Below are 23,982 nucleotides of genomic sequence, written 5' to 3' on the forward strand. Positions count from 1 at the left end.
TCGGTGAAATTAAAAGCAAGGGTTGTAACATTAAGAGTGCAACCGAAATACTATCGTTAAATGCAGAGGAGAGAGCGGATAGGTGGAAAGAGAACACTGAAGGCCTCTATGTGGGGGAAGATTTGTCTGATGTGATAGAAGAAGAATCAGCAGTCGATTTAGAAGAGATAGGGGATCCAGTATTAGATTCAGAATATAAAGGAGCTTTGGAGTATTTAAGATCAAATAAGGCAGAATGGATCGATAACATTCCACCAGAATTTCTAAAATCATTAGGGGAAGTGGCAACAAAACGACTATTGACGTGGTGTGTAGAATGTATGAGTCTGGCGATACATCATCTGACTTTCGCCAAAATATCATCCACACAATTCCCAAGTCTGCAAGAACTGACACGTGCGAGAATTACCGCACGATAAGCTTAACAGCTTATGTATCCAAGTTGCTGAGAAGAATAATACACAGACAACTGGAAAAGAAAATTGAGGATGTGTTAGGTAACGATCAGTTTGGCTTTAGGAAAGGTGTTGGCACCAGAGGCAATTCTGACGTTGAGGTTGATAATGAAAGCAGGACTAAACGAAAATCAAGATACGTTCATAGAACTTGTCGCCCTAGAAAAAGCGTTTGACAGTATAAAATTGTGTACGACGTTCGAAATGAATAATTCACATTCAGAAAAGCAATTATGAACCACCGTTACCCTAAATAATTTCCTCCAGCTAACGCACTTCATTATTTAATAATATTCATTACAAAATTTTTACTCAGGTGAATTATTATTAGAATCATTCCGGTTGCAGTTTGATTAACTTCATTACATATAAGTAATGAATGTAATTAACTGAAATCAATTCCCCAAGCTGTATATAATTTCAAATCTAGCTACGCGTAAATAGCTTCCCAAGAGAAGCGTTAACAAAGGACACTACTTTAAACAGCCAATGACTCAAAGCCTAGTAGTGTCCATTCTGTCCTGCGAACGCGCTCAACTATGCCTCACTGTGTTTGGGTTTATTTTCATGCTGTAATAGTTTAACATTTACCTACCAGTCACTGACTGCTTTGTGGTCAGCTCTTGTAAATATGACTTCCTCTTTCAGCTCTTCCATATGAACGAAATTGTGATAATAGCTTGAGTTTCAAGCAGTAAACACAAAAAGGTAAACTATAGGTCGTTTGTAAAAGATTCAGCTCATCTCATTAGACAGTATCTTCTGCGTGAATGAAGATACGATCTTGGGATGGATTTTAAATTACATCTGTGACTGAAAAGCTGTTACTTTCAGAAGAATAATCCGGTTAAAAGTTTATAGCTATTAAAAACTTGAATTCACAGTAACAATATTCCACAATAATATTTATTTATATACTTCCTGACGACCTGGCTTCTGGCTTACTACGCCATCTTCAGATAATATTAAACAGATAGTTTACACAACTTTTGTGAGAGTTCATAGATGTATAAAGATTGTTGTACGAAGATATGTGACATTTACGACTATTTCGATACAAAACACTAGCATAATGTGATGCTCAAAGAGACTCTGATCAAATAGATGATAGGTTACAGATTTTTGTAGATGAAAAGTGTGTAATGTATAAGCCAAATATGCTGTACAAGTGTATAACGGTTCAGGCTACTATGTTATATAGGCAAACTGGTGAACGTGATGAATTGGCCGAAGAAAGGGGGGTGAGGAGGACGGGCTGATGGGAGAAAGGAGTCAATGGAATGTGGGTATGGAACAATTGTAACTAGCATATTAACAAATAATGAGGGAAATATTAACAAGCTGCTGCTACTTTTGGTGAGTAAGGGAACTATGCTTGGTCATTAAGGATCAGACGAGGATTGTATGTTTTTGTTTATCAATGGTCAGAATTCCGAGTAATGTTAGTTTTCTACCTTTAGTTTCTCTGTGGTGGACATCACATTTAATATCACATAAATTACATACATTCACGGCATGTTCAACAAAGGTGGAAAGTTTCCTTTTCAGCCGGCCGCGGTGGTCTAGCGGTTCTAGGCGCTCAGTCCGGAACCGCGCGACTGCTACGGTCGCAGGTTCGAATCCTGCCTCGGGCATGGATGTGTGTGATGTCCTTAGGTTAGTTAGGTTTAACTAGTTCTAAGTTCTAGGGGACTAATGACCTCAGAAGTTGAGTCCCATAGTGCTCAGAGCCATTTTTCCTTTTCAGTCTTCAGTTCTTGGTCAGTCGCTCTAGTAGTTGGAGCCCTACCTAACTGACATACATATAATGTCGCATACAGATTTCAGGAGATTCTGTAAATTCTGCATTGTTTTAAAGGCGAAAACTTATCTTTACTGTTGAAAAGTACTCCTAGTATAAAAAGATGGAGTATGATTTCTTGATTTTAGTTTCCTGGCAAGAACCTGTGAAGTCCTACCTACATATAGCATGGGAGCCCATTTGTTATCAGCATGGTTCTGTGCTTTCTCAAGCGGATAAAGGATTTCTGTTATACTCTCTCTCTCTTCATTTTGCTTAGTACATTGTGAATTAGGCTAGTACTGTACACGTTGCTTTATGATATTTCCTTAATTAGTATAACTCATTTTCAAAATCTGTTTGTGGTATGGAATATAATTGTTAATCGAAGAACCGACGGAGTATTTCATAAATGTTTTATGAAAATGCACATACTATCTTGGAGATATATCTCAGAGTTACTTTTAGGATTAAAGAACATTTACAACCCCCAAATTTTAAATGTGCCCTGCAACAGAAGCGAGACAAACATTCAGACGACAGACTCGTTCCATATTTCTGCGATCATGCCTGGAACTAATGCTATGCGGCATCGCAGTTCGCATGATGTTGATGCAAGGGGAGACACATAAGAGGAGTCTACCACAAAGTACCATAAGAAGCGCATACCACGGGATAAAGCGACCTTAGAGGGCAGCGTGGCACAGCAAGATCCGTACTGCCGGCCGGAGTGGCCGAGCGGTTCTAGGCGCTACAGTCTGGAACCGCGCTACCGCTGCGGTCGCAGGTTCAAATCATGCCTCGAGCATGGATGGGCGTGATGTCCTTAGGTTAGTTAGGTTTAAGTAGTTCTAAGTTCTAGGGGACTGATGAGCTCAGAAGTTAAGTCCCACAGTGCTCAGAACCATTTGAGCCAAGATCCGTACTCCCATTGCGCTTTAGGATGCACTGCACCTTTCTTTCGACGAAAATCACTTTACACACTAGTAACCGAATTTCAGTACTGAATGGAGAACACAATCGCCTTTTGTTTCTGCGTTATTGCCATCGCGGCTCGTCGCACATTGAGTAATGTGTGAGTGAGCTGATCGCAGCAGCATCCTCTTGAACAGGAAATTTAAAAACTTAAGGAGTGTAAACTCTTATAATCGTTGCAGACGGGCATTATCTTGCTGAAATGTAAGCCCAGGATGGCTTGCCATGATGGGCAACAAAACAGGGTATGGAATATTGTCGACGTATCACTGCGTTGTAAGGGTTCCACAGATGAAACCAACGGTGTCCTGCTATGAAAAGAAATTGTTCCAAAGACTATCACCACTGGTTTTCAGACTGTACAGCACGATATCTCTCTGGAGGGCATCCAACAGCTCTGTCAATCAATGCCAATCCGAATAATTGCTTGCATAAGAGCCACAGTTGGACCAAAGTGTTATTGACTTGCTCAATTCGTGAAGTTCTTTCTCTTGAATGAATCATCCACTTTTCTGAAATTGTAATTTTTTTTTTTTTGGTTCTTGTACAGCACGTCTTCCGATTTCCGTCACATTCGGATTATTCCTTCATGGTGTGTCTTTTCTTTGTCTTAGCTGTACATTCGTCTTAAGAATCCATATCTGATCTGATACCCATTGTGAATGAGTGTGCCCGAGACATTCGCTAGGAATGTAACGCAAGTCTTTGCTCGTACATCTCGATGTATCGATAGACCTACAACGTCTTTGGTACACCATTCATGCAAGAGGCCCCTCCTGTAGTACTGGGGGTTAGAATCGGATCGAGCTATTCCTGCCTGTCGTAAGAGTCGACTAAAAGGAGTCTCCCTCTTTTCGGCCCCTTTCAGAGTTTTACCTACACCTGTTTCAAAACTATCCGAAGTGTGGGCCATTTGGGTATGGACGCTTTATGTAATGCGCCATATATATATAGTGTGCATTAGACCTTCTACACCTCATGTTGTTCTGTATCTACCAATCCACTTGCAGTCCAGTTATATGGGCAACGATGTCTTTTGGGTACATAATCTACTTCCATAGTCCGCTGCCCTCTTTCGCCCTAAGACAATATTGGATTTCTCGTCACCCAACATCCAGCACGACAGTCAGACCGTTGTGTTCGTGGTAGCCTACTGACAACACAGCGATTGCACTGCTGATGCCAGAGATGCAAACTCCCCACATATGCCAAGGAGTAGATGCCTTTCTTCTTAGGACATCAGGACTCCTGGCAACAGCCATCATGCCAAGTGGCTTTTGAAATTGCTGGGTGGGCCTATGGGGAGAGTCCTTGATTGAGTGGGTGGCATCAAGGCGGATGACCTGCAATGAAGCAACTACTTTTTTGCTGGTCGAACGATCCCAGCAGTCTCTAAGAAAGGGAATGTTGATTACAATGCTGACAGGTATGCTCCTAAATCATTCCCCCCCCTAGCAACACCATGGTAGGAACGCAGAACGCGGAGATCCATATTCTCCTCATTACTTAGTATGCAGCAGAACCGATGGGAACTCCTTTCTGGATACAAAGCCTCTGTTTTTTGTTGTGTACCTGGAGAATAAGTCTGGGGAAGAGACAGCACTGTCCGAAATGCACGGTAGGTCTGTTTTGATACAGATGGGATCCCCAACCCAGCCCCAGGCGTTACTCGCCTGTGACAAGTTGGGTGATATTTCTGTTTCAGCTGAGTTAAGTCAGCTTTAAAACATTACATTTGCTTTTTCGTTGTCCTTCAGGAAACCTGGTTTCCCAGAATGCAGACCCCCGCTCTCTGTGGCTATTGGGGGGTAATACAAAAGTTGTACGCCTGTGACAGACTGTCAGGTGGAGTTTGCATCTACGTATGCCCTTACCTCTGTCTGTAGCGAACGCCTTTAGAAGCTGTGGCTATCAGGGTGAGGACAACGCAAGAAAGCTGTAATATCTACCTCCCTCCAGATGATGAAGCACTGCCCCATGTATTGGCTGCACCAATTTCCCTACACATCCAACATGTTCTACTTCTGTGTGATTTTAGAGCCCATAACACGTTCTGGGATGGAACTAAAGTTACTGGCCATGTTAAAGATGTCGAGGACCAACGAATTCAACTCGACCTTTGCCTCCTAAATGCAGGTGTGGCACATGGCACGTACCTGGCCATTGATGTATCAGTTCTGACCTTCTCCCATCCATCCACTGGAGAGCTCATGACGACTTGTGTGGTAATAACCATTTTTCACTCTTCCTGTCCATACCCCAGCGTCCCTCATCTGGATATTTGCGCAGATGAGTTCTTCCCAAGGCTGACTGGGACGCTTTCATCTTTGCTACCACTGTTGATTCTCCATTTCATGCCACCATCGATGAGGTGATCCACACAAGCACTACTACCATTATTGCCTCAGCCGAATTGGCAGTCCCTTGTTATTCCAGTTGGCCCCAGTGGAAGTCGTTGCCTTGGTGGTCGCCAGAAATCGCTGCATCTATTAGAGATCATAGGTAGGCCTTCCAATGTCATAAGTGCCACCTATCCCTGGAGAACCTCATTGCCTTCAAACGGCTCTGTGCCCAGGTCTGCCTACTCATCAAACGATGGGGAACGCTATGTATCCACCACTGGAACATTAACCTCCCCTTCCCAGGTTTGGACCAAGTTCCAACGACTTTACAGCTATCAGATCCTGCAGGTGTACCCTGATGGATATGATAGCTATAAAGTTGTTGGAACTGGAAGTGTATCTGCCGATCCTCAAATAATCGTAGAGTGTGTTGCTGAGCATTATGCTCACACTCCTGTGTCTGAGAATTACCACCCTGCCTTTCGTCTCCTCAAACAAAGGGTGGAACGACAACACCTCTCTTTTGCTCCATACCACCGTGACACATATAATGCTCCCTTCAGTGTGTGGGAATATCTCAGTGTCCTTGCCGACTGTTCTGACACATCCCTTGGCCCAGCCTGCATCCATTCCCAAATGCCTAAACATCTGTCAAAAGAGTGCCAAAGCCACATCTATGCCATCTTCAACTGCATCTGGAGTGATGGTGAATTCCCATCGCAATGGCAGGACAGTATCATCATCACAGTGCTAAGGCCTGGGAGGAGCTCACTAAATGTAGATAGCTACTGTCCCAGCAGCCTCAATGTTCTGTGCAAGCTGCTCGAACATATGGTGAGCCAGTGGCTGTGTTGGTTCTTTGAGACTTGGGGCCTTCTGGCTCTGTCCCAGGGCGGTTTTCAGCAAGGGCGCTCCGCCATTGACAACTTGGTCCACCTGGAGTCTGCCATTCGATTGGCCTTTTCCCCACAACAACACCTTATTGTCGTCTTTTTCGACCTGATGAAGGCCTATGATACCACTTGGCGACACCGCATCCTCGCTCCTCTGCATGAGTGAGATTTCTGGGATTTGCTCCCAATTTTTATACAGAACATTTTGTCACTCTGCACTTTCAGAGTTCACGTCAGTGCGTCCCACTGTGCATCCCACATGCAAGAGAATGGGGTCCCACAGGACTCTGTCCTGAGTGTCCCCTCTTTCTAATTGCTGTCAATGGCCTCACATTAGCAGTAGGGTCCTCAGTATCTCCCCTCCTGCATGCTGACGATTTTCGTATTTTCCTCTGCTCCTTTTCTATTGGTATGGCTGAACGCCAGCTGCAGGAAGCTATGTGGAAGTTGCAGTCATGGGCCCTCACTCATGGCTTTCAGTTTTCGGCCGCCAAGACTTGTGTCATGCACTTCTGTCGTTATCGTACTGTCCACCCCAATCCAGAACTATATCTCGACAACCAACTACTTGATGTAGTGGAGACTTACCGATTTTGGTAGTGGTCTTCGATGCCCAGTTAACTTGGATTCCACATCTTCGGCAGCTTAAGGGCAAGTGCTGGGGGCATCTTAATATTATTTAGCACCTGAGCCACACTGACTGAGGTGCTAATCGTCGTACACTGCTGCAGCTCTACAAAGCCGTAGTACTGTCCCATATTGATTTTGTGAGCCTGGTTAATGGTTCAGCATCGCACTACACACAGCATCTGCTGGTCCCCATCCATCACTGCAATGTTGGGCTCATGAAAGGAGCTTCTGAACGAGCCCTGTGAACAGCCTCCTTGTGGAAGCTGGCGTTCCCCCATTGCGGCTCTGGCGGCAAGTACTGCTTGTAAATTATATTGCCCACATTCACAGTTCGCCTTATCATCAAAATCACTATCTCCTTTTCCCTGACACGGCGATCTATCTCCCACACTGGCGGCTCAGAACTTGGAACACCCTCTCAGTCCGTGTCCAGTCACTTTTTACTGAACTTGGTACTTCCCCTGTACCACCTTTACTGTGGGTCCACTTATGTACACATCCATGGCCCAAAAGCCTGACTTCCAACTGAGGCCCTCCGCCAGCAATTTCTCTCTCTTCTCAGTGAGCTCGAGGGCTCAGTAATAGTCTACACAGATGGATCAATGGTCGACAGTCTTGTTGGCTTAACTTACACTTATGTTGGCCATACTGAACAGCGCTTCTTGCGAGATTGCTGCAGTGTTTTCACTACAGAGTTGGTAACCATCTATCACGCTCTTCAGCATATCTGATCATGCGCCAGTGAGTCCTACGTCATCTGTAGTGACTTCTTTAGCAGCCTACAAGCTACTGACCAGTGCTTTCTTCGACATCCATGCTAATGACTGTCCAGGAGTTTCTTTATGGCCTCAGGAACAGCGGAAGTACAGTGACCTTCATTTGGATCCCAGGACATGTCGGGATTCCAGGCAATGAACTTGCTGACAGGGTACTTGCTGGCCTAACAGGGTACCGCTAAACCAACTCTGGAGATTGGTCAGCTGGAGACTGCTCTCCTATTGGTCTTCCACCATAAATTTTTCGCAATCTGTGATACTGAATGGCGCACTCTCAGTTCCCCAAATAAACTCTGTGTTATCTAGGAGACAACGAATGTGTGACTGTCATCTATGTGAGCCACTTACAGGGACCCTGTGTCCTTTGCCAACTCCGCATTGGTCATACTTAGCTAACACATTGTCACCTCCTCCATCACGAGGACCCACCTTGGTGTTGCTGGAGCTTCCATATGTTGCCCACCTCTTGTTGGACTGCTCAATTTTAGCCGCTCTGTGGCGGACTTTTAACCTTCCCAGCACCCTACCTACAGTGTTGGGCGACAATGCCTCAAAGGCCGATTTTGTTTTACATTCTATTCGTGACGGGGGTTTTTATCATACAATATAAGGTTGGGGATCTGGCCTTTCCTCCCCGGTCTCCACCCACCCTCCCTTGTACCTCTTTGTCACTCTTTTTTTTACATTTTGTTTGCTTCGGTGTCCGTCATTTTCCTATGTGTGTTCTTTTAGGCTAGCGATTTTAGATTGTTGCAGAGTGGCTGCCTCATTCCTTTTTGTCCTTGTGATCAGCCAACACTGGACAACTGCTATATGGTTTTAATACCTTCCTCTGCCTTTTCTTTTAGTGTACATTTCCCTCTTTGGTTCGCTTATTTCGTTTTCTCTTTCGATGTAGTTCCCTGTTAGTTTTACGCCCTTTTACTTCCTCCAACTACTTTGTTTTTAATCGTTTTATCTTGAGACTTGTTTGTTTGAGGAAAAAGGGACTGATGACCCTGTGGTTTGGTCCTTTTATACTCCAAAACAGCCAACAATGCAAGAAGAATGTTTTTGGTAAGTTCCTGAGCAGAAACTACGATACGCCATTACAAAGACAGACACACTAAGATGAACCAATGCTGAATAAAAGAATTTGGCGAGGTGTATCAAATTACAAGGACAAAATTCAGTGCTTCAATCAAACGTGCAGATAGTTTAAAATCGGCATTATACTTATCATGACTGAGCTATAAACAATTTCGATAATACTGCATGAAACGTCCGTTACCATTCTTGCAAATATTTTATTGTTTGATGTACTTATGGTCTTGAAGCAGTAGATGCGTGGCCCATTACATGCCAGTAATACGTTATTATTGATGCATTACTTGAGATTTTATAACTGTGTTTGATTCATGTTTGTCCTTTTCGTGTTAGTAGGAAAATATTCGATAGTTACCCTAAGGTTAAAACTAGCTAGTATCAAGTAAAAGTACTGCATAAAGTTACAACCTCAGCGGAAACATGGCTTCATTTAATAATAAAAGGAAATAAAGATAGCGATCAGTCAGTCATAAAACGCTGTTTTTCTGCCGTCGCCAGTTCAGTCCGTTGGGTTCCTCGCCGTATATCTGTTCATAGTAAAAGTGTTGCACGAGTCTGTCACCTGAATGGTTATCTTGCTTATGTTGTAGAGCATATTAAACATTTGGGGGACGTAAATGTTCATTTGACCCTAAAAGTAACTCTAAAATATACCCCCAAGATTGTATGTGCATACCGATAAAAAAGTATACTTGAAAATATATATATGAAATATTCTGTCGGTTCTTGGATGTACATAGACATCTTAAAAACTTGAATACTCGGTATAAGTGTTCCACAATAATATTTCTCTAGTATTTCGTTATGAACCGGCTTCTGGCTTACTAGGCCATCTTAGATAACTTAATACCAAATAGATAGCCCACCAAGCTTTAGGGAGAGTTCATACTGTGTAATGATCACTGTACAAAGATATGTGACATTTTACGACTATATCGACCTGAACAAATGAATCTTATACTACAATATATTCAAAGATTTGTAATGTGTGAACGCATAAGCCAAAAATGGCTACAAGTGAGTAATGACACAGACTATTACGTTACACAGACAAAATGGCGAATGTGATGAACAGATATGCATTTGTTAAAAATTTGTATCTACGTGCAGTTGCAGATATTGTCTCATGAATAAATATGGTCGGACGAATCTTTCTGGAATCTCCTGAATCATGCTGTATCATGAAATACACCTGGGGTAAGTATGTCAAACCAGTCATGAAATTTTGCATGCAATTTTTAAGTTCACTTACCTGTACTGTAACTCAATTTACCGTTTTTATAGAATGTTTACAACAACAAAACTTATAAAGTACAATAATTTATTTACACAGATTTTTGTTCCCCTTAGTTGGAGTGCTGAAAATTAACCATACCCGCCACGTAATAGTACAGAAAAAAACTAAAAATAATAAACAAAAACGAAAAACAATAAAAAGTGAGAGAAAGGCAACTGAAAGAAGTATGGGGATGTGAACGAAAGAGCCCAACAAAACATTTTTGACCTTTCACAAATCGTGATTAATAAGATCTTACGACGATCATTAAGTGACCTAAAACTTGTTTGCGACACTCTTCAACTAAAACTGTTAAAATTATAACTTTTTGAAAGATAGGAATTTACAAGTACTAGAAATTTGTACAGTAATCTTAAATAACACCAGTGGCTAGGATATTTTCCTTCCAGTTTCCTTTTCGTGTAGATTTTAGGAGTCACGAAGACATGAAACCTGGTATACTGGCTTCCACATTTCATTACCCGTATGATCAGGTGAAGTACTGAAGATACAGTCTTTGCAAACTTCACTTCAGATCCGGAAATAGCTCAAGTTTGGAAACGCAGGCAAGCTGACGGACTACTAAATCTATTCTTCATTTTCATCCTGAAATCGAGTCATTACCCTTCCATTGGGCACATCACGTTCCTCTGCCTTTGGCGTCAAATAGTTGGTTAGCATTTTCTATTTTGGCTGTCTGGGAGAAGGCTGAAGACTTTTCATTGAAGATGCGAAATCTCTGCTTTGCGCAGTAGGTGGGAATGCCCTGTAACCATAGCCTACATTCTACCAATAGGACTCATAAATTGGACATTCCAATAGAATGTGGTCACGTGTACCCGTGACTCCACAACCACAACTAGGTTCCTCTTTTTTCTATATTTTTTTTTTTTGAGTCGCCAGTTTTCTGGCTGATGTGATGCGGCCGCCCACAATTTCCTCTCCTGTGCCAACCCCTGCGTCTGAGAGTAGCACTAGCAACCTACGTCACCAATAATTTTCTGTATGTATTCCAGTCTCTGTCTTCCTCCAGCTTTTGCCCTGTAATTCTTCCTCTACTTCCATGGAAGTCATTCCCTGATATCTTAACAGATGTCCTGTAATCCTGTCCCTTCTCCTTGTCAGTGTTTTCCACATATTCTTTTCCACTACGATTATGCGCATAGCCTCTCATTCCTTACCTTATCAGTTCACCTAAGTTTCAACATTCGTCTGTAGCACCACATCTCAAATGCTTCGATTCTCTTCTGTTCCGGTTTTCCCACAGTCTATGTTTCACTACCGTATAATGCTGTACTCAAGACATACCGTCTCAGAAATTTCTTCCTCAAATTACGGCCAATATTTGATAGTAGTAGCCTTCTCTTGGCCAGGAATGCCTCTTTGTCATAGCTAGTCTGCTTTTGATGTCCTCCTTGTTCTGTCCGTACTGGTTATTTTACTGCCTAGGTAGCAGAATTCCTTAACTTCATCTACTTCCTGACCACCAATCCTGATGTTAAGTTTGTCACTGTTATCACTTTTGCTACATCTCATTACTATCGCCTTTCTTCTATTTACTCTCAGTCCATATTATGTACTCATTATACTGTTCATTCCATTCAACAATTCATGTAATTCGTCTTCACTTTCACTCAGAGGAGCAATGTCATCAGCGAATCGATCGTTGATAGCCTTTCACCTTGAATTTTTATTCCACTCCTGAACCTTTATTTTATTTTCTTCTTTGCTTCTTCAATGTCCAGATTATACGAAACATTAGAATCTACATCTACGTATATACTCCGCTAGCCACCAAGCGGTGTGTGGCGAAGGGCACAATTCGCGCCGAAGTCATATTCCCCCCTCCCCCCCCCCCCCCCCCCCCCCCCCTCTGTTGCACTCGCGGATCGCGAGAGGGAAAAACGACTGTCTGAACGCCTCAGTACGAGATCTTATTTCCCTTATCTTTGAATTATGATCATTACGCGATTTGAAAGTTGGTGGTAATAATATATGCTCTACATCCTCGGCGAAGATTGGATTTCGGAATTTAGTCAGCAGCTCCTTCTGTTTAGCGCGTCGTCTGTCTGCAAGTGTGTCCCACTTCAAACTTTCTATGAGATTTGTAACGCTTTCGCGATGGCTAAATGTACTACTCACAAATCTTGCCGCTCTAAAAATGGTTCATCAGTCCCCTAGAACTTAGAACTACTTAAACCTAACTAACCTAAGGACATCACACACATCCATGCCCGAGGTAGGATTCGAACCTACGGCCGTAGCGGTCACGCGGTTCCAGAATGAAGCGCCTAGAACCGCACGGCCACACCGGCCGGCTCTTACCGCTCTTCTTTGGGCCTTCTCAATCTCTTGAATCAGACCCAACTGGTAAGGGTCCCATACAGATGAACAATACTCTAAGACTGGACGAACTAACGTATTGTAAGCTAATACCTTTGTTGAAGGACTACATCGTTTCAGGATTCTACCAATAAACCGCAATCTACAGTTCGCCTTACCCGTTACTTGTGTAATCTGATCATTCCATTTGAGATTATTTCGAATAGTCACACCCAGATACTTGACTGATGTTACCGCTTCCAAAGACTGATCATTTATTTTGTACTCATAGATTAATGGGGATTTTCGCCTTGTTATACGCAATAGGTCACACTTACTAATATTGAGAGATAACTGCCAGTCATTACACTACGCATTTATTTTCTGCAAATCGTCATTGACTTGTTCACAATTTTCGTGTGATACTACTTTCCTGTGAACTACAGCATCATCGGCAAACAGTCTAATGCCGCTGTCAATACCATCAACCAGATCTTTTATGTAAATCGTGAAAAGGAGAGGACCTATTACGCTGCCCTGCGGCACACCTGAAGTTACTCTTGTTTCTGTTGAAGTTACCCCGTTCAGGACGACATACTGCTCCCTGTCTGTTAGAAAACTTTCTATCCAACCGCATATGTCATTGGATAGACCGTAAGCGCGCACTTTTTGTGGCAAGCAACAGTGCGGAACTGAGTCGAACGTTTTTCGAAAGTCGAGAAATATGGTATCTACCTGGGAGCCGGTATCTAGAGCCTGTTGTATATCATGCACAAAAAGGGCCAGCTGTGTCTCGCATGTCCGCTGTTTCCTAAAACCGTGCTGGTTTCTGCAGATGAGCTTCTCTGAGTCTAGAAATGTCATTATGTCTGAACACAAAATATGTTCCATGATTTTGCAACAAATCGACGTCAGTGAAATTGGCCGGTAATTGTGTGCATCCGATTTTCTACCCTTTTTATAGATTGCTATGACCTGGGCCTTCTTCCAGTTACGTGGAACTTTCCGCCATTCCAATAATCTCTGATAGATGATGGATAAGAATGGTACTATATTTGTAGCATAGTCAACATAAAATCTTACGTGGATACCGTCTGGGCCAGATGCCTCCCTGGTGTCTAAAGATCTTAACTGTCTTACAATCCCATATACACTAAACACTATGTCAGCCGTCCTTTCGTTTGTTCGATAATTGAAAGGGGGAATGGTGCTCCAGTCCTCTATCGTAAACGAGTTTTTGAAAGCTAGGTTCAGAATTTCGGCCTTCCGTTTATCATCATCAGTTACATTGCTCGTACTGTCGGCAAGAGACGGTATTGAATTATTTGTAGCGTCCAACTCTATTAATAACTGTGGTAAAAATTGAGATAATTAACTATAAAATTTGAGGTTTTTCTAAACATGAAGTTTAAAATGTAACAGTTCATTCAGTTTTTCATAAATTAAATAATTTCTAGAGTTTCATATACCTCTAAGTATGGTTTGTACGCTGTGCACAATTCGTCGAAGAATCTCTCTTACTTACGAAGGAAAGTGTACCTATATCAACAAATGCAGCAAATAGTAAGTGAAAAAATGATGAATTTTCATATGTTAAAAAAAAATATTTTGTTATGTTTTTGAACGTCCATTGCTACGAGTGTGAATCCTGAATCCTTCCTGGCCATGCTGACAAAGTTTTGTGAATTTATATGTGAAAGCATATACAGAGGAAATTAAAATATCTTGTGGTGCCACTCCTGCTCCAAGTCGGCCCGTTTGACGTCCTACCCCTCTTAAGCTGATTGTGGGATACTTCTCGCACTTGTCAGCTCTTGCAGTCTTCGGAACTATGTGGATGATATTTTTCCGAAACTCAGATGGTATGTCGCCAGACTGAAACATTCTACACACCAATGTGAATAGTCGTTTTGTTACCACTTCCCACAATGATTTGTTATCTATACCTTCTGCCTTGCTGGATAAGTCCTCCAAAGATTTCTTATATTCTGATACTGGATCCCATATATCTTCTAAATCGACTACCGTTTCCTCTTCTATCACATCTGACAAATCTTTCACCTCATAGAGGCCTTCAGTATACTCTTTCGTCCTATCCGCTCTCTCCTCTTAATTTTCAATGAAATTCTCCTTGCACTTTAATGTTGCCACCCACACTTTTAATTTCATAGACGGTTATTTTGACTTTCCTATAAGCTGTGTCAGTCCTTCCGACAATCACTTCTTTTTCGATTTCTTCAAAATTTTCATGCGGCTGTTTCACCTTAATTTCCCTACACATCCTATTTATTTCATTCCTCAGCGACTTGTATTTCTGTATTCCTCAATTTATCTGAACATTTTTGTACTTCTTTCTTTCGTCGATCAACTGAAGTATTTCATCTGTTATCCATGGTTCCTTCGCAGTTACCTTCTTTGTACCTATCTTTTACTTCCAATATCTGTGTCCTTTTTAGAGATTCCCATTCTTCTTCAGCTGTACTGCCCACTGAGCTATTCCCTACTGCTGTTACCTGTAGCTTTAGAGAACTTCAAGCGTATCTCGTTATTCCTTAGTACTATCGTAACCCACTTCTTTGCGTATTGACTCTTCCTGACTCATCTCTGAAGCTTCAGCCTACTCTTCATCATTACTACATTGTGATCTGAGGCTATATCTGCTCCTGGGTACACCTTTCTATCCAATATCTGATTTCGGAATCTCTGACTGACCATGATGTAATCTGTCTGAAATCTTGCCGTATCAGGCGGCCTTTTCCATGTATATCTCCTTCTCTTGTGTTTCTTGTACAGAGTATTCGTTATTTCTTGCTGGAATTTATTACAGAGCTCAGTTTTTCTCCTCTCTCATTCCTTGTCCCAAGCCCATATACTTCTGTAACCTTCTCTTTTATTTCTTCCCCTGCAACAGCATTCAAGTCCCTCATAAATATTAGATTTTCATATCCCTTTATGTATTGTATTAGCCGGCCGAAGTGGCCGTGCGGTTAAAGGCGCTGCAATCTGGAACCACAAGACCGCTACGGTCGCAGGTTCGAATCCTGCCTCGGGCATGGATGTTTGTGATGTCCTTAGGTTAGTTAGGTTTAACTAGTTCTAAGTTCTAGGGGACTAATGACCTCAGCAGTTGAGTCCCATAGTGCTCAGAGCCATTTGAACCATTTTTTGTATTGTATTACCCTTTCAATGTCCCCATATACTTTTTCTATCTCTTCACCTTTAGCTTGCGACGTCGCCATGTACACCTGAAATATCATGTTGATGTTGCTCGCCGTCGATTCTGATAAGAACAACTGTGTGACTGAAATGTTCACAGTAACACACTCTGTGCCCACCTTCCTATTCATTACGAATCCTACCCCCGTTATACCATTTTCTGCTGCTTTTGATATTACCCTACAGTCATTTGACCAGAAATCCTTGACTCCTTTTTATTTCAATTCACTGACCCCTAGTATATCTCGATTCAGCCTTTGCATTTCCCTTTTTAGTTTTTCTAGCTTCCCTAACACTTTCAAGCATCTGACATTCCACGCCCCGACTCGTAGAAAGTTATCCTGTCGTTAATTATTCAGTAATTATTCAATCTTTTTCTCATGGTCTCTTCCCCCTTGGCAGTCCCTTACCGGAGATCCGAATGGGGGACTATTCTACACTCCTGGAAATTGAAATAAGAACACCGTGAATTCATTGTCCCAGGAAGGGGAAACTTTATTGACACATTCCTGGGGTCAGATACATCACATGATCACACTGACAGAACCACAGGCACATAGACACAGGCAACAGAGCATGCACAATGTTGGCACTAGTACAGTGTATATCCACCTTTCGCAGCAATGCAGGCCGCTATTCTCCCATGGAGACGATCGTAGAGATGCTGGATGTAGTCCTGTGGAACGGCTTGCCATGCCATTTCCACCTGGCGCCTCAGTTGGACCAGCGTTCGTGCTGGACGTGCAGACCGCGTGAGACGACGCTTCATCCAGTCCCAAACATGCTCAATGGGGGACAGATCCGGAGATCTTGTTGGCCAGGGTAGCTGACTTACACCTTCTAGAGCACGTTGGGTGGCACGGGATACATGCGGACGTGCATTGTCCTGTTGGAACAGCAAGTTCCCTTGCCGGTCTAGGAATGGTAGAACGATGGGTTCGATGACGGTTTGGATGTACCGTGCACTATTCAGTGTCCCCTCGACGATCACCAGTGGTGTACGGCCAGTGTAGGAGATCGCTCCCCACACCATGATGCCGGGTGTTGGCCCTGTGTGTCTCGGTCGTATGCAGTCCTGATTGTGGCGCTCACCTGCACGGCGCCAAACACGCATACGACCATCATTGGCACCAAGGCAGAAGCGACTCTCATCGCTGAAGACGACACGTCTCCATTCGTCCCTCCATTCACGCCTGTCGCGACACCACTGGAGGCGGGCTGCACGATGTTGGGGCGTGAGCGGAAGACGGCCTAACGGTGTGCGGGACCGAAGCCCAGCTTCATGGAGACGGTTGCGAATGGTCCTCGCCGATACCCCAGGAGCACCAGTGTCCCTAATTTGCTGGGAAGTGGCGGTGCGGTCCCCTACGGCACTGCGTAGGATCCTACGGTCTTGGCGTGCATCCGTACGTCGCTGCGGTCCGGTCCCAGGTCGACGGGCACGTGCACCTTCCGCCGACCACTGGTGACAACATCGATGTACTGTGGAGACCTGTGTTTGTCGGTTAGTTGTTGTGACAAGCTCTTATTGTTGAGCTGTTAAGGAACCAGGGTAGTTTGAATCAGAAAAGGGAACTGATATTGTAGAGTGTTACATAAAGACAGGCTCCATCAAGGAGTGTAAAGAAATATTTGAAGCGTAGTATCGTCGTAGGGAACTCCCCACGACCAGCTCTATTCAAGATCTGTACAAGAAGTTGAGGGCTGCGGGACCCGTGCAGAATGTGCAGAGGAAGAGGCGGTCGACAGTGAGGACCCCTAAAAACTATACAGGGTGGTACATTGATAGTGACCGGGCCAAATATCTCACGAAATAAGCGTCAAACGAAAAAACTACAAAGAACGAAACTTGTCTAGCTTGAAGGGAGAAAACAGATGGCGCTATGGTTGGCCCCTCTAGATGGCGCTGACATAGGTCAAACTGATACCAACTGCCTTTTTTTAAAACAGGAATCCCCATTTTTATTACGTATTCGTGTAGTACGTAAAGACATATGAATGTTTTATTCGGACCACTTTTTTCGCTTGTGATAGATGGCGCTGTAATAGTCACAAAACATATGGCTCACAGTTTTAGACGAACAGTTGGTAACAGGTAGGTTTTTTAAATTAAAATACAGAACGTAGATACGTTCCAACATTTTATTACGGTTGTTCCAATGTGATACATGTATCTTTGTGAACTTATGATTTCCGAGAACGCATGCTGTTACAGCGTGATTACCAGTAATACCACATTAATGCAATAAATGCTCAAAATGATGTGCGTCAACCTCAATGCATTTGGCAATACGTGTAACGACATTCCTCTCAACAGCGAGTAATTTGCCTTCCGTAATGTTCGCACGTGCATTGAGAATGCGCTGACGCATGTTGTCAGGCGTTGTCGGTGGATCACGATAGCAAATATCCTTCAACTTTCCCCACAGAAAGAAATCCGGGTACGTGAGCTCCGGTGAACGTGCGGGCCATGGTATGGCGCTTCGACGACCAATCCACCTGTGATGAAGTTTGCTATTCAATACGGCTTCAACTGCATGCGAGCTATATGCCGGACATCCATCACGTTGGAAGTACATCGCCATTCTGTCATGCAGTGAAACGTCTTGTAGTGACATCGGTAGAACATTACGTAGGAAATCAGCATACATTGCACCATTTAGATTGCCATCGATAAAATGAGGGCCAATTATCCTTCTTCCAATAACGCCGCACCGTACATTAACCCGCCAAGGTCACTGTGTAACGCCGGAAATGCATATCCTCCTATTTCCATCTATTGTACTATAATTTTTTTCCTTGTTTTGTTACCTCAAGATATGACATTTCTGTGTCTTTATATATTGCAATTGTTTAATATATATATATATATATATATATATATATATATATATATATATATGTCGATGTATAATTGGTTTGTTTTGTAAATATTATTTGTATTTTACGCTGGGTCTTGTCTAGGGAAAACTATGCTATCGAACGAATACATCGATAGGTCGTGTGAAGAACGAAAGTGTTTAGGATCTTTGGTAGTGTTAACTCTGTCGCGTGGAGCGCGGGCAGAGGGGAGTCTGGCTGGAGGAGTGCGGTTGAGCAGGAGTGTTGTGTGACGCTCCCGCGAGTTGCCGCGCTTTCGGGGTTTGGCAGTATGTAATTGCGCCCGACTGGCTGTAATAGTTTCTAGCACGGTGTCGCGGACGGGAAGCATTAGCTGGCACACATCAAGAGCCCGTTTCGCCTGGTGACCGTGTCGAGAAGAAGGCGCGCCAGCATCTGCAACAGCGACGGCCGACAATGAGTGACTGTCGCCAACTCCTCGATCGACGACTTCAAACCTTCAATCAGCCAACAAGGAAGACTAAAAGCACGTAAAGTTTCAGAATTGTATGGCAGACCTCAGCTTTTAAAATTATTGCATCACAAAATTACAGCAACTTAGCATGAACCTTTGTTGCTCATTGTCCCAATTGCATTGCCAAGCAGGGTTCCTTCCTTTTCCGAAATGAACCCGAGTGTCGTTGAAATTCAAACGCCAGCATTAAAGTAATATAATTCGATTTCACTGCTTTAATTTCAAAGTTCAGTTAAAGTATTCATAGCAGGCCACAATATTTAGATTACACAAGCACAAATTAAGAGTGCGAGTTTTGTTAGCATATTTTAGCTTACCTGTGACTGCAGCTCAGCTTAGTACGTACTAAATTTTACTATTGTTAGTTGTTCTGAATCATTTAATTCAAGTTCAAAGTTAAATCTCTTATTTGTAAATTGCGTAGATTCAAGTAGCTTTTGAAATGATTGTTGAGGTAGCCCAAGTCTAACCGTATTTTACTGAATTTCGATATGCTTCAGAAACAAAGCTCACTCTTAATTTCAGTCACTAAATTAACTTTCAATTTTCCGGTTTTATTAATTCTTTTGCTAAATTAAGTGAGAGTGTAGCGAAATTTATTACTTCTGACAAACTATCAGTTTTCACACTACACGTGTCAACCTTCAGTTGCCACGCTTCTATAGCTAATTATATGTGTAATAACCTTTCTTTTTTCAGTTACTATAGTAATTGTCCTTAGGACTGGCGACCGTAATTTCCCCCAAATCTCAAATATCTAATTACCGCTAGTTAATTGTTAACGTAACGGCCGCACATTTACTTTATTAACTTTACCCCTTTTTAAAATTAATTTCCACCAGTTTCATTTGCATTTTTCCTTTCATTTAGATGTAACCCTTTCCTCCCTCTTTACCGACAGATTAACTTCGGTGACGATTGCTTTTCCCAAATTTCCATTAGGTACACGCGGTTTAATTTTTCACTGTCATTAAGGTCGATAAGTGAGGGGGAGGTTACAACTGATGTTCCATTTGTCGCAGCCATCGCGGATTTTCCGTTGCCCAGTAGTGCATATTATGTCGGTTTACGTTACCAATGTGCAAAAAATCTGTCATCGCCTCGTAATTTCTCTTGTGCCCAGTGGCAGAACTGTACACGACGCTCAAATTCGTCGCCATGCAATTCCTGGTGCATAGAAATATGGTACAGGTGCAATCGATGTTGATGTAGCATTCTCAACCCCGACATGTTTGAGATTCCCGATTCTCGCGCAATTTGTCTGCTACTGATGTGCGGATTAGCCGCGACAGAAGCTAAAACATCTGCTTGGGCATCATCATTTGTTGCAGGTCGTGGTTGACGTTTCACACGTGGCTGAACACTTCCTGTTTCCTTAAAGAACGTAAGTATCCGGAGAACGGTCCGGATACTTGGATGATGTCGTCCAGGATACCGAGCAGCATACATAGCACACGCCTACTGGGCATTTTGATCACAATAGCCACACATCAACACGATATCGACCTTTTCCGCAGTTGGTAAACGGTCCATTTTAACACGGGTAATGTATCACGAAGCAAATACCGTCCGCACTGGCGAAATGTTACGTGATACCGCGTACTTATACGTTCGAGACTATTACGGCGCCATCAATCACAAAGCGAAAAAAGTGGTCCAACTAAAACATTCATATTTCTTTACCTACTACACGAATATGTAATAAAATGGGGGTTCCTATTTTAAAAAACGCAGTTGATATCCGTTTGACCTATGGCAGCGCCATCTAGTGGGCCAACCATAGCGCCATCTGGTTGCCACCTTCAACCTAGACGAGTTTCGTTCTCTTTAGGTTTTTCGTTTGATGCTTATTTCGTGAAATATTTGGCCCTGTCACTATCAATGGACCACCCTGTAGACAGAATTCGTATGGACATTACGAGAAGTTATCGCAAAAGGTTGGTGTACATCGTACATTGTGTCATCGTGTACGAAAAGATATGAAATGAAAAGCCTATCGTGTGAGTGTGGTGCAAGAGCTGAAATCTGAGGTTCAGGAAAAAAGAGTTCATTATTGTAACTGTCTGTCAGCATCAACTGCTAACTGTTACTTGGATACCTTGCTTTACTTCATGTCATGTGAGACCTGGTTTCATTTGTAAAGTAATGTAAGCTCGCAGAATGGCAGCTTCTGCTTGCAGGAAAACCCACATTTTCTGTATGAAGAAACTCTCCGCTCAAAGAAGATATATGTTTCGTGTGCGTTGTCTGGCATGCGTATTATTGGCACCAAAGTTTTCACTTTTACCTCAAACAGTGACAGATATTTAGTAAACCTTGGCACTCTCTACGCACAATTAACAGATGCGGAGAAGTTGTATGCACCCAAAGTATGATCCATATGAGGAACGTGTTCCCTAAAGACAAACTTGTCATAAGAGACATCTGACCCCAAAAATCTCCGGCCTTAAGGTCGTGTGAGTTTTATTTATGGACACGTAAAAGTCAAAATGTGTGCTGACAATTCTCGCGCAACAGACGATCATATACGGAACATTACCAGAGAAATTAACATAATGCCTGAAGAATTTATAGCATATTTCTGGTAACGTTGCCACAAGAGATCAGCGATGCCTGGATGCCCATGGCCACCTCTCCCAGCATCTCTTATAGACAGGTAGGTACATGCTTTTTTCATCTTTATTATTATCTACTCTTTTGTAGTTACTTCATTGATGCTTGAATCTCGGTCGTGAGGCGTACCAGTTTTATGTGTATCACACTGTATTATGTGAATGAATGTATAAACAGTATTTTAAATTGAGCAACTCTTCTGCATTTCAAAACTTGATGTGCTAAGTACAATGTTTCTATTTACACTACTGGCCATTAAAATTGCTACACCACGAAGATGATATTCTACAGACGGAAATTTAACCGACAGGAAGAAGACGCTGTGATATGCAAATGATTAGCTTTCCAGAACATTCACACAAGGCTGACGCCGGTGGCGACACCTACAACGTGCTGACATGAGGGAAGTTTCCAACCGGTCTCTCATACACAAACAGCAATTGACCGGCGTTACCTGGTGAAACGTTGTTGTGATGCCTCGTGGAAGGAGGAGAAATGCGTACCATCACGTTTCCGACTTTGATAAAGGTCAGATTGTAGCCTATCGCGATTGCGGTTTATCGTATCGCGACATTGCTGCTCACGTTGGTCGAGATCCAATGACTGTTAACAGAATTGGGAATCGGTGGGTTCAGGAGGGTAATGTGAAACGCCGTGCTGGATCCCAACGGCCTCGTATCACTAGCAGTCGAGATGACAGGCATCTTATTCGCATGGCCGTAACGGATCGTGCAGCCACGTCTCGATCCCTGAGCCAACAGATGGGGACGTTTGCAAGACAACAACCATCTGCACGAACAGTTCGACAACGTTTGCAGCAGCATGGACCATCAGCTCGAAGACCATGGCTGCGGTTTCCCATGACGCTGCATCACAGACAGAAGCCCTTGCGACGAACCTCGGTGCACGAATGGCAAAACGTCATTTTTTCGGATGAATCCAGGTTCTGTTCACAGCATCATGGTGGTCTCGTCCGTGTTTGGCGACATCGCGGTGAACGCACATTGGAAGCGTGTATTAGTCATCGCCATACTGGCGCATAACCTGGCGTGATGGTATGGGGTGCCATTGGTTACACGTCTCGGTCACCTCTTGTTCGCATTGACGGCACTTTGAACAGTGGACGTTACATTTCAGATGTGTTATGACCCGTGGCTCTACCCTTCATTCGATCCCTGCGAAACCCTACATTTCAGCAGGGTAATGCACGACCGCATGGTGCAGGTCCTGTACGGGCCTTTCTGGATACAGAAAATGTTCGACTGCTGCCCTGACCAGCACATTCTCCAGATCTCTCGCCAGTTGAAAACGTCTGGTCAATGGTGGCCGAGCAACTGGATCGTCACAATACGCCAGTCACTACTGATGATGAACTGTGGTATCGTGTTGTACACGCCATCCAAGCTCTGTTTCATTCAATGCCCAGGCGTATCAAGGCCGTTATTACGGCCAGAGGTGGTTGTTCCCAGGATCTATGTACGTAAATTGCGTGAAAATGTAATCACATATCAGTTCTAGCATAATATATTTGTCCAATGAATACCCGTTTATCATCTGCATTTCTTCTTGGTGTAGCATTTTTAATGGCCAGTAGTGTAATTGTGATACTAATCTCGAGTAGATTTTTGGTAAAAGATGTCAGCCTATATTAAAGTAGCCGCTATAACTCCGGGAGAGAAGAAAGAGGAAGACGGTTCCCTTCGGCAGCAGTTCGTGACTGAAGTCCGCCTAGCGACTGCGAGGCAGCCACCGCAGCAGCGGCGCCCCAACACCTCCTGCAGAGGCGCACAGGAGGGCGAGAATTAACACGCGGTGTTCCAGACAGCAGCGCCGGCCGCCCCCAGGATACTCTATGAGGCCTCTTCATGAATAAAGATGTCGGCCAACTAGCGACGCCGGCACACGAATCAGACATGGAAATTTTCCAGCTGAATGCATAATGTAACATTCTTCTTCAGTTTCGAAACAAGGTAGCGGCAGAAGTGAAGTTATTTGTTTTCTCGCCGCCCATCTCTCCGACACACAAGGTCGCTCAATTAAGGCCTGACGGGCGGAAAAGGAAGCACCAACAACTAATGAACATCTGTCTACGTCACAGCTATGTATTTACTAAGACAAGAACTTCCGTTTTATCTAAGATTAGGCAGTATAGGAAATAGTGAATGAAAAGCAGTGAGAGAATAACAACTTACCTATTCACGTCTAACAATTGTTATCAGTTGTAGATACGTCTGTCTCCTTAAACTGCGTTTTTAGCACGAAT

The sequence above is a fragment of the Schistocerca nitens genome, chromosome 2 (assembly GCF_023898315.1).
Source record: "Schistocerca nitens isolate TAMUIC-IGC-003100 chromosome 2, iqSchNite1.1, whole genome shotgun sequence".
In the NCBI taxonomy this organism is placed as follows: Eukaryota; Metazoa; Arthropoda; class Insecta; order Orthoptera; family Acrididae; genus Schistocerca; species Schistocerca nitens.